The 12003-nt window shown below is 39.0% G+C and overlaps 1 long non-coding RNA gene across 1 annotated transcript in view; it reads left to right on the plus strand.

Annotated features, from left to right (window-relative positions):
• The window catches only part of LOC139625013 (uncharacterized), a 22805-nt gene continuing 10802 nt past the window's right edge, over nt 1-12003 (plus strand). Inside the window, exon 1 of the long non-coding RNA XR_011691817.1 lies at nt 1-126. This is a non-coding gene — a long non-coding RNA (uncharacterized lncRNA). The remainder of the gene's footprint in view (nt 127-12003) is intronic.

Consider the following 12003-nt stretch of genomic DNA (forward strand, 5'->3'; position numbering starts at 1 on the left):
CTCTGAAGTGCAGGTCCTGGACTGTGAGCTGGTCCTGGTTGTGGTAGTGGGAGTGGACAGGAAGGTTTCCTGCTGTCACCTGAGTCCAGTGGATGTCCACATCAGTGTCGCCCTGGAAGCTGCACGGTAAGATGCAGCTCTCCATGAAAACACAGGAGACCTCAGTGTCTGTAACATCAGGTAAAGAGACACCAAACAAAGTTCAGTTCAGGGAAAATGGCAGCTTGTGTCTTTAAACACCTTATTCTTGATGAATTGGACCAAATGTATTTATCTTCACTAATGTAACTGAATTTCACCTGTTTCCAATGTTAGTTCCTGTATTAACAATAGATACAATAACAAGGAAATGTTCTTATTGACCACCTTTCTAAACAATATTACATTGTGCTGTAAAGTAACATGACCATGGATCCTCAGTAAAATTAATTTCTAGCAAAGTGGGAATATGTTTCATTTTGACCTCTGACCTTTTAATAACCAATCAGTGTGAAGTTCACAGTGGCTCGTCAGGTTGCATCGTGAACATCTGTGAGCTTGTTTCACATTAATAGTTTTCGAGGCCTGCAAAAGTAAAAGCCTCCTTTATTTCACAAAAAAGAAAAGACAACAGGTGAGAGATGGAGCATGACTAATGCAACAGTCGTTACTCTGCAGAGTCAGAGGAAGTGAAGGCCTCATTTAACAGCTCTCACTAGCGACATCTGCTGCTGAAGTAAATGATTCGCAGCCGAATCATTCACAACCTTTTCATAAAGAACAATAAAGCGCTGCTTTCCCCTATGACCACTGTGCTCTTCATTTCACTAAATATAAATATTCATAATGTAATAAAAGATGATTTTCATTAGGTTAGGTACGTACGGTCGTGTGCTGAGAGAGAAGTTATGGTAGAGATGAGATTCAGCTAAAACCACAGGCTGGATTTTAACCTGTGACGCTGCATTTTGAAGCTCACTTTCATGGCGTGCACCTGAACAGGTGAGCCTCTGCGGTGCACCTGAACATGATTAATAACTGATTGACATCAATGAATGAATGTGATGAGGTTCAGTGCCTGTGAGGAACCCTGTGCTGTTTTTCACTGTCTGGCTTAAGGCCACTTATCTTTTTTGCAGGCTCCATTTCTCCAACTTCTCCTAATCTAACTTGTCCTTAACCTTATTATTACTGCAACTAATAATAATAACAATAATAATAATAATAACAACAAGAACAATAATAATAATGATAATAATAATAATAATGATGATGATTGATGATGATGATGATGATGATGATAATAATAATAATAATAATAATAATAATAATAATAATAATAATAATAATAACAACAATGCTCCACTAAACAAACTCAGCTGCTAAAAACTCAACACTGACGATGCTCGGATCAAACCACCAACAACAAAGTGCCAGGTGTGTTTATATCCTGATGACTTTATTTATTTAATGTGCTTATGCTCAACCTTAGTTTGTCATATTCTTCTGTGAATAAGTAACAGTGCCTTGTTTCTTTGTATCTTGATATGTTTATGAATAAAGTTGTTTTTTTTTTGTTTTTTTTTTTAAAGAAGATCTTATCCTGGCTGCCGCTCGGGTATTTCCTCATTTCATCCAGGACAGAAGAACAGACTTCGACCACAGTCTGAGGCCGAGCTGCACTCAGCTTCACACCGTCAGCGCTTCCTGTCATTTGTTATCTTCCTATAATTTGATGGGATAGTACAGACTTTATTATTTCGCGCCCCAAACCTACAGTTTAATTTAGTTTTGTTCCTCCTAACCCACCATAAAACTTACTTAGGTGTTGAAAGGATAAGTTATTCGTGTTTTGCATCCGGTCATTATAATAAAAGTTGAAATAGAAACTAAACATGAGGGTTTAACGTTGAACCAGCAGGTCGCCTGTGACTCTGTTTCTTTACCCTTTATCAACTAAAAACAGGAAAAACTTCACTGACCTTGTACAGCAGAAATCACGATCCACAGTGAAGACCCGATCAGCAGACCCACGATAGAGCAGAGCTTCATCATCCTTTGAATTCTCTCTTCTATTGTTTTAACATTACGACCGATTTTCTGAAATCGAAACCACACAAACTTACAGGAAGGACCGATCCGCCTACAAAGTGACTGACGCATCAACTCGCAGAAGAGGTTTCCATTGGTGTAGTTGGTGTAAATTTAATCCCGCCCACTTGGTTTGTGGTCGAGTCACACTCCCTCACTGCTGTCACTAGGTGGCGCAACAAGGAGGTATTATAAGACATCCATGAGCCAGCGAGGGAACTGTGTGAAGCGGAAGTTTCTCTGTCCCGTCTCCCCCCCGGATATTACCTGTCTGTCTTCATAACACAGAGACTGTGTGGACAGGAAGACAACTGTCAGGCTGTCAGTCGGTCCTCTGCACTGAAATATTTACTGTGCATTAGTGTAGTAATTACTGTCAATAATAGAAATAATCATCTGTGTGAAGCTCCAGACTTGTTGACCACGGTCTGTAAATAATCATTTGACACGTTGTGACTGATCAGAGAGGTTGTGTGAATATTTCTGAGTGAGGTTGATTGTAATTAAGCTGGAAAGATTTTAAAAGTGGACTAAATGTAGTTGAATAGTGACTTTTTTTAAACATAGGCTACATACAGGATTGACTTGACTTGACTAACAGCATTTCAGTGTTTAAATTAACATCATGTTGAAATTAAATTCTGCTGGGTAAGATTTTTAAATGTAAACTATAGAGACACCTGTTCCTTATTCAGCTGCAAATCACCAGTCCTGCCCCCCTAGGTAGCCAGGATATATGAAAATACTTAATTCATTTATTTCTCTTTCCTCTAAAACACCCAGTTGTTCCATCGTCTTGTTTTCTTCCACTGAACCTGAATTTAACTTCCAGCAGGAACCAGTCAGTATTTGACTGGTCCCTGATTCATACTACCAAATTATTCTGTAAATCATGGGTGGGATTATAAAGTGTTTTCAAAAAATAGAAACAAATATACAACAATAATTATTAACTGTTGACTACTGTCAGAAAGAACAGAATCAGTACAGAGTCCATCCAGCACATCTGCACAACATCTGCAGCCTTGGTGTTGATGATGTTGCGTCTCTGCAGTGAACAGACCTGGCAACCCCACAATGAAACATGGACATTTGAGATTTATTTATTTTAGCCTCGAAAATCATTGAGGTTTCACTCATTTGCAATAATGTGGAGAAACACACACAAAAAATACACAATTCAAAAGATGCAGGTTAACACAGATTGTTTGCAGCTCGTCAGCCTCTAGTTGTTGTAAATTCCCTGCTGTTCTCATTATAAACGCCCTGTTCATTTATTATACTGGATTATATGCTTTTTATATACAGTCTATGGTTATATGTAGTTATTTTAGACAGGCGCCCTTGTGGTCAGCCCTGGTTGTGCTGCGGGGTCCTACAGCTGCGGAGCTAGCTTGAGGCGGTTGCTATGGTTACTGACGGCGACGTGACGGTTTCCCTCAGCGACAGAGAATCAGTTCGTGAAGAGTAAGTTATCAATAACCTATGAAATCAGGCGCATGTGTGATAAATGCAGGTTGTGTCGCCTTCTGTGTGTTTTCAGTTTTGTGTTTCTGCTCATTTTGTGTTCCTGTCCGACTCCTTCTATGTTTAGCTGCTGTTAGCCTACTAGCTGTGTACGTGTGTGTGTGTGTGTGCGACGCTAATTTGGTACTTTATTAGCCTTTCTGTTCAAGTGGCATTTGTGGGATGTTGCTGGTGCAATAATGTGCATTCAGTACGTGAATATTAAGCATTATCTGTTTCACTATTTACAGTAAACCATTCCGTTCCGCTCCATCCTGTTCCCATGTCCACTCCTAGTTCAGTTCATACATCATCCATGTAAACTGGAGTGTGATGATGAAGATGAAGATCTGGACAAACCCACAGTCCTCAACACTGGTGGAGAAGTTAATTTGTCTCCAGCTCTTTTTGTTTCCACCTCTTGTCCATATGACATGAACGTCTCCATGTCCACAGTTATTTAACACAGTCAGACCTCAGGACAGATCAGTCCTCATCTGACTGACACAGAGAGCTGTAGGTCTTGATTTCACCACTCTGAAGATGTGTTGTTTCATTTCTATCTTCCTGAAGTTCAATTTCTCTGCAAACAAAATGAGAGAAAATTCAGCATCAAAAACATTAAAGAAAAAACATAAAACACTTAGATTGAGATCATCTTTTAAGCTGAGACAGCAGCTAATTTCAAACTAGATTTCAACTGAGGGGAAAAGGTTCAATTGGTTTATTAAATATATCAATAAACACATGTTCTAGAAAATGACTGTAGCTGATACAAATCAGACCTAACAGAAGAAATTTGGTTGTAACTTCATGAGAAGAATTTTCTCCTTTTAACATGTTAACTTACTGTACACAGTAGATTGTGCAGTCCTGCAGTGCATTTCTAATGTTTCCTTGTTGACCTGAGAAAAGTTTTGAGTTCAAAACACAACATCATCAATACAAACAACAAACAAGAAGTTAATTAAAAAGTGTAGGAATAAAATTATTTTACCTTTTTTCTGTCCACACCACCGTTCCAGGAAAACTGCTGCAACTAAGACTAAGACTGAAATGGCTCCAACCACTCCACCTGTAATGGCTCCAGTTGAATTCCCTGAAAAAGAAAGAGACTCAGGAACTTGAACTTTCCCATGATGCCTCATGATGGTGTTTTCTGATGTCTGGTTGTTGCAGGTCAAACAGATATTACAGATAACATCAGTTCTCACTCATACAGACTAACAGGTCCTAACTTGATGCTGACTCACCTGGACCTTCCTCTATCCTCAGGAAGGTGTTGGTTATCAGTGTCTCCTCAGCATCTCTCAGCTCACAGGTGTATGTTCCCTCATGAGATGGAGATAAGTGCTGTAGCATGAGGCTGCCTGACTCTGACACACCCTTCACCTGCTGCCTCCACCCCTCTGAGACTGTGGGGGGGTCGTCAGCTCTGGTCTTGGTCAGGATGATCTGACTGTGGTTGAAGCTCCAGATCAGACTCTTAAAGGAGGTGGTTGAGGACGTGCAGGGGATTGTTGTTTCATTGCGTTTTTCATTGATTGAAGCTGAAATGAAATAATATTTTGATGCAGCTCTGGTTCTAATAAGAAATTCTGAACATTATCCATCATCAGAAAAACTGATTTAGAGGACAGTGTATCCTCGTCATGGTTAATAAAGTTTCATAGATGCTTACTTGGTTCAGACAAAGTGGCTCTCCTGCTGTTTCTGCGAGTGCTGATGTTGCAGATGTAGCTCAGATCAGAATCACTGTGTGAAAGTATCAGAGAGCTGCTGATGTTGTAGAGCAGCTGCTCAGTTCTCTGGACTTCAGTGTTGTTCTTGAAGGTCACACTGGATGGGGGTCTGGTGGACCAGGTGAGCTCAGGCTCAGGGTAGATCCCCTCTGAGCTGCAGGTGATCCTGTTTTCCACCTGCTGAAGGTCGACTTTACGCACTGGAGCTGCAAGAAAACAAACAGAAGTGTTTCACTTCATATCTACATCTTCAGTAAATATAAATCTGGATTTATCTTGAAATAAATGTCCATCTACTGGACTCCTCAGAGTTTCTGTAGATACAGTCGTCATGTTAACGACCTCAGGTCTCGTCCTGTCTTTGTGTCTCCTCTTATTTACAGACTCTCAGTATTTTCAGCTCGGTCCTGTTTGTTTTTTAGCAGAGATCAACACAGATATTCATTTATGTGGCTCCAGGTTTTGCAGCTGTGAAAATGGCAACGGTGCATCACCACCAGTTAGTACATACATTGTACATATACTGTATCTTATTAGTATGGAACAAGTATTTATATCATGGTATGTTTATTAAAAGATAATTGGGACACAGCCTCAGTTGATGTGTAAATGTGACAGTATAATAGAAGCTTCTATATCTTAATGAGGGCAGACTAAAGAATAAAAAGACCTCTGTAATTCAACAGTGACACAAACTGCAGCATCAGATGATCATAGATTTGAATCATCACAAACTGAACATGAGAACGTTCATGAAGGAGGATTTACTGCAGGACTGTTGTATTAGACCACTTAGTTTTAGCCAAGTGTTCCTAATAACAGTAAGTTTCTTTGAACCAATCAGCTTTATTTACCTCAACCTGAACCAGAGCAGCCACAGATCAGAACATGTTAGCAGCTCTGTTTTTGTCTTTTGTATATTTACTGTTTCTCTTACCGTCCACTGTCAGGTTGATAAATGACTGAATCCTTCCTCTCTCACTCCCAGTGTAGCACCTGTATCTGCCCTGGTCCTGAACCTTCACCTCTGTCAGCAGGAGGGAGGTGTTTCCTCTGGAGATTTGGTCCTTGAACAGTGATGTCCTGTTACAGAAGAGCTGGTCCTGGAGTTTGAGAAGGTCCTTGTTGTTGTAGTAGGAGTGGACATGAAGGTATCCTGTCATCTGAATCCATTCAATGACCACATCAGTGCCGCCCTGGATGCTGCACGGTAAGATGCAGCTCTCCATGAAAACACAGGAGACCTCAGTGTCTGTAACATCTGGTAAAGAGACACCAAACAAAGTTCAGTTCAGGGAAAATGGCAGCATGTGTCTTTAAACACCTTATTCTTGATGAGTTTGACCAAATGTATTTACCTTCACTAATGTAACTGAATTTTACCTGTTTCCAATGTTAGTTCTTGTATTAACAATAGATACAATAACAAGGAAATGTTCTTATTGACCACCTTTCTAAACAATATTACATTGTGCTGTAAAGTAACATGAACATGGATCCTCAGTAAGATCAGGTCTGTGAAATTAATTTCTAGCAAAGTGGGAATTGGTTTCATTTTGACCTCTGACCTTTTAATAACCAATCAGTGTGAAGTTCACAGTGGCTCGTCAGGTTGCATCGTGAACATCTGTGAGCTTGTTTCACATTAATAGTTTTCGAGGCCTGAAAAAGTAAAAGCCTCCTTTATTTCACAAAAAAGAAAAGACGACAGGTGAGACATGGAGCATGACTAATGCAACAGTCGTTACTCTGCAGAGTCAGAGGGAGTGAAGGCCTCATTTAACAGCTCTCACTAGCGACATCTGCTGCTGAAGTAGATGAATAGCAGCCGAATCATTCACAACTTTTTCATAAAGAACAATAAAGCTCTGCTTTCCCCTATGACCACTGTGCTCTTCATTTCACTAAATATAAATATTCATAATGTAATAAAAGATGATTTTCATTGAGTTAGGTACGTACGGTCGTGTGCTGAGAGAGAAGTTGTGGTAGAGATGAGAATAAAAAAAAAATCTTTTTTCTTTTTTTTCACTGTGTGTGGCTTAAGGCCACTTCTCTTTTTTGTGGATGGTTCAGACGCTTCTAGAAACCAACACACAAGACGAACCCGTGACATGTCTCCTGCAATGTGAGGCCAGCCTTTTCCTTCCCCATATCACTGACAATTATCAAAACTACAAATAATATCAAATTTAGGTTCATATGGAGAAATAAATGTCAGTATAAGAGAAAATTGATATAGTTAAAAACTATGAAGACGGGGGAGCAAATATGATTGATTTTGTGAGGGTTAGGTCGGGAATGGCGTCTTAAAACTGAAAGGGTCACAGTCTTTTATTAAGAATAGACAATGTCTTTGGTCCTTTGTCCTGAATGTGATTTTGAATGTTGCTCATTACTAGTCAAACTTGACACTTTCCATCAGCAAACCTTTCTCTATTGGAAATTAATTTTCAGGTGTGTTCCTCTTTGTAAAAAGTCAGTGTATTTAGATGATTGGAAATCTAAGGGAATCTGGGCTGTAGCTCATGAGGTTTAATCTTGATGTGAAGAAATGTGTGATCTGTGAAAATGAGACTGAAAGCTTGGAACATTTGTTCTTCCTCTGTGGATCAGTGCAGTCTTTCTGGAGCCATATGTGGAGCTGACCACAGTTCAGGAGGATCCATTTACCACCTTTGACCATGAAAATAATCAGGTTTAGTATCTATGTTGAAAATAGGAGATTTTGTTTTTTGCTATTAGGAATTTTTTTTGATAGATAAATACAGATACTTTAAAACAAAACCATGAATGAATCATTGTCTAAATGAATTAAATGACTAAGTCTCTGAATCTTATAAAGGATGATAAGAAAGCCCTGAAGTTTATTTGCCTGAATAAAAGAAGATCTTATCATGGCTGCCGCTCAGATACTTTCGTTTCATCCAGGAAACAACCCCCCTCAGAAAAACAGACTTCGACCGCAGTCTGAGGCCGAGCTGCACACAGCTTCACACCGTCAGCACTTCCTGTAATTTGTTATCTTCTGTATAATTTGATGGGATAGTACAGACTTTATTATTTTGCGCCCCAAACCTACAGTTTAATTTAGTTTTGTTCCTCCTAACCCAACACAAAACTTAGGTGTTGACAGGATAAAGAGAAGCTGCACTAAGAGGACTTGTGGACGCGCTTCATCATTATCTCTGGTTTATCATATGTTGTTTCAGTTACTGTTATTAGTGTTTTTGCATCCGGTCATTATAATAAAAGTTGAAATAGAAACTAAACATGAGGGTTTAACGTTGAACCAGCAGGTCGCCTGTGACTCTGTTTCTTGATGTGCATGTGTAGCTGTAACCGACTGAAAACACTGAACATCTCACTCACCTCCTTTAACAGGAGCCACAACTAACAAAGTCCCGATCATCAGACCCAGGGCAGAGCAGGGCTCCATCATCCTCTCAGTCCTCTGTCCCGTTGGTTTATGACACATTTCCTGAAAACGAAACCGTGTGAGTTAGTACAGGAAACACTGAGCCCCTCTACCTTCTATGTAACCCTGGGTTCAACTTACAGAACAGGATTTGATTGGTTAATCAGACACTTTGTGTTGATTGACATTTCCTCACTACTGTGACTGGGCGGCGGCAATAAAGATTATCTACTGTCAGTGTGTTATTACTGACATCTAAACGTGTGAAGAGACTTTAAGAAAAATCAGTTCAACATGATAAATCAATAAAAGATGGAAACAGAAACATTGAATTACATGAGAAGCATTTATGGAATATTTATAGAATATTGGTAAATTTAATGCAGGGATCAAAATAAACATATTAAACTTTGAAATAATTTCACAGTGGTGAGATCATATTGAGTTCATATATATAATTGTACAGTTGCAGCTTTTTCTTATTTCCTGTACACATTTGTGTTATTTATGTTTCCACCTCTGACACCAAGCGACGACTCCTTGTGTTGGATTATTGAAAGTTGTGTTGAAGGAAGTCAGGCTTGTTGATGTTGTGCCTTTTGTGCTGAAGATCAGTCAGTGGTGAGCTGAGTCAACCTGCATCACATCTCTAGAGGTGAAAGTGATGTAGTTGTGGTTTTGTGACACAGGGTGTAGGTCTGAACTTTCTCTGAGGTAACAGGTGCTGCTGAACACAAGCAGTGAAGAGTTTTCACCATCAGGTTTGGTGAACGCTGCTGCCAGTTGGTGCTTTATTTGCGTGACCACCTGAGGATCTTTGCACAGTGAGAAATAAATACTTCATGTAAAGTCAGAGGAGGAAATGTTTTTTATTTCAGAAAACCTGCAGTAATAATAATAATAATAATAATATGATATAATTAATATATTAAAAGAAAACCAAACAACAAAAAACATACACAAATATTGGCAGAAAAAATATAGGCTGAAGCTACAGCTTATTGCATCTGCCCTCTCTAAGCAGCGTGACACAAATCAGCAGCCCTCTGACTACACATCAGTGGATATTCACAGTGAACAGAAACAAAACAAGAAAAAAAAACTTAAAGGCCATGTTTGACCAAAAGAAAAGAGAATTTCAAAAGGGGAAAAAAAAGGAAAAGCACTGCTACATTTATGCATTGTTGATAATCATATCTCAGTTATATCTATTTATTACCATGTTTTTGAACATCTTTTTAAATTTGCTAAATGAACAACACATTCTTAACTCATAATCACATCTCATCCACAGGTTTACCCCTTTGACAGATACACATCTTTTTTTAATGTTTGTCCTCATCTTTATTTTTTTGCACGTACTTCTTCCCCCGAGTTCATACTTACTCTCTATTTTTAAACAGCCTCTGAATACAGTTTGGGAGTAAGTTATTTTGTGCTTTATACATTATCTGTGCAGTTTTAAAATCAGCAAGATCATGGAACTTTAAGGCATATGAATGAATGAATAATGGGTCAGTTGGTTCATAATAACCTGATTGATTAATTATTCTAATGACTTTCTTCTGCAACATGAAGATTGAATTTGTGTTTGTTTTAGTGTTCCCCCATACCTCCACACAATATGTGATGTGTGGTAATATGAGAGAATGGTATAGTATATGTAGTGATTTTTTATTTAAATTATACTTAACTCAATGTTACACTGCAACGGTTTTGGACAATTTAGGCTTAACATTGTTTATGTGTGAATTCCAACATAATTTATGATCAATAATAACACCCAAAAATTGATGGCTCAGATAAAGAGAATTCTTCATGTTTCTATCTAAATCAATACTCATTCATATTGGTTTTGCCTTTTTTTCTAGAAAATTTCAACTTCCTTTGGTGATAAAAGGACAGACCATCGTTTTCATCTTCAATTACAACATGGCTTCCTTCATGCAGTGGTGTCAGTGTTTCTTCATGTGTACGTTCTTCATGTTGCGTTTCACTGCAAACACAACAAAATAAAATTCAGTATTAAAAACATAAAAAAAAGGTAAAACCAAAACAATCCCTTATTTATTCTTCTTCATTACAATAACAACTTTTGCAGAGCAAAATAAACCATCAGAGAGCTGCTGATGTCGTTGAGCAGCTGCTCAGTCTGCTGGACTTCAGTGTTGCTCTTGAAGGTCACACTGGATGGGGGTCTGGTGGACCAGGCGAGCTCAGGCTCAGGGTAGATCCCCTCTGAGCTGCAGGTGATCCTGTTTTCTACCTGCTGAAGGTCGACTTTACGCACTGGAGCTGCAAGAAAACAAACAGAAGTGTTTCACTTCATATCTACATCTTCAGTGAAGATAAATCATGGATTTATCTTGAAATAAATGTCCATCTACTGGACTCCTCAGAGTTTCTGTAGATACAGTCGTCATGTTAACGACCTCAGGTCTCGTCCTGTCTTTGTGTCTCCTCTTATTTACAGACTCTCAGTATTTTCAGCTCGGTCCTGTTTGTTTTTTAGCAGAGATCAACACAGATATTCATTTATGTGGCTCCAGGTTTTGCAGCTGTGAAAATGGCAACGGTGCATCACCACCAGTTAGTACATACATTGTACATATACTGTATCTTATTAGTATGGAACAAGTATTTATATCATGGTATGTTTATTAAAAGATAATTGGGACACAGCCTCAGTTGATGTGTAAATGTGACAGTATAATAGAAGCTTCTATATCTTAATGAGGGCAGTCTAAAGAATAAAAAGACCCCTGTAATTCAACAGTGACACAAACTGCAGCATCAGTTGATCATAGATTTGAATCAACACAAACTGAACATGAGAACGTTCATGAAGGAGGATTTACTGCAGGACTGTTGTATTAGACCACTTAGTTTTAGCCAAGTGTTCCTAATAACAGTAAGTTTCTTTGAACCAATCAGCTTTATTTACCTCAACCTGAACCAGAGCAGCCACAGATCAGAACATGTTAGCAGCTCTGTTTTTGTCTTTTGTATATTTACTGATTCTCTTACCGTCCACTTTCAGGATGATAGATGACTGAATCCTTCCTCTCTCACTCCCAGTGTAGCACCTGTATCTGTCCTGGTCCTGACCCTTCACCCCTGTCAGCAGGAGGGAGGCGTTTCCTCTGGAGATCTGGTCCTTGAACAGTGATGTCCTGTTACAGAAGAGCTGGTCCTGGTGTGTGAGCTGGTCCTGGTTGTCGTAGTAGGAGTGGACAAGACGGTTTCCTGCTGTCACCTGAGTCCAGT

The sequence above is a fragment of the Trachinotus anak genome, unplaced genomic scaffold, assembly GCF_046630095.1.
Source record: "Trachinotus anak isolate AG129_WGS33_773 ecotype Australia unplaced genomic scaffold, CSIRO_AGI_Tana_v1 ptg000009l, whole genome shotgun sequence".
Taxonomy (NCBI): domain Eukaryota; kingdom Metazoa; phylum Chordata; class Actinopteri; order Carangiformes; family Carangidae; genus Trachinotus; species Trachinotus anak.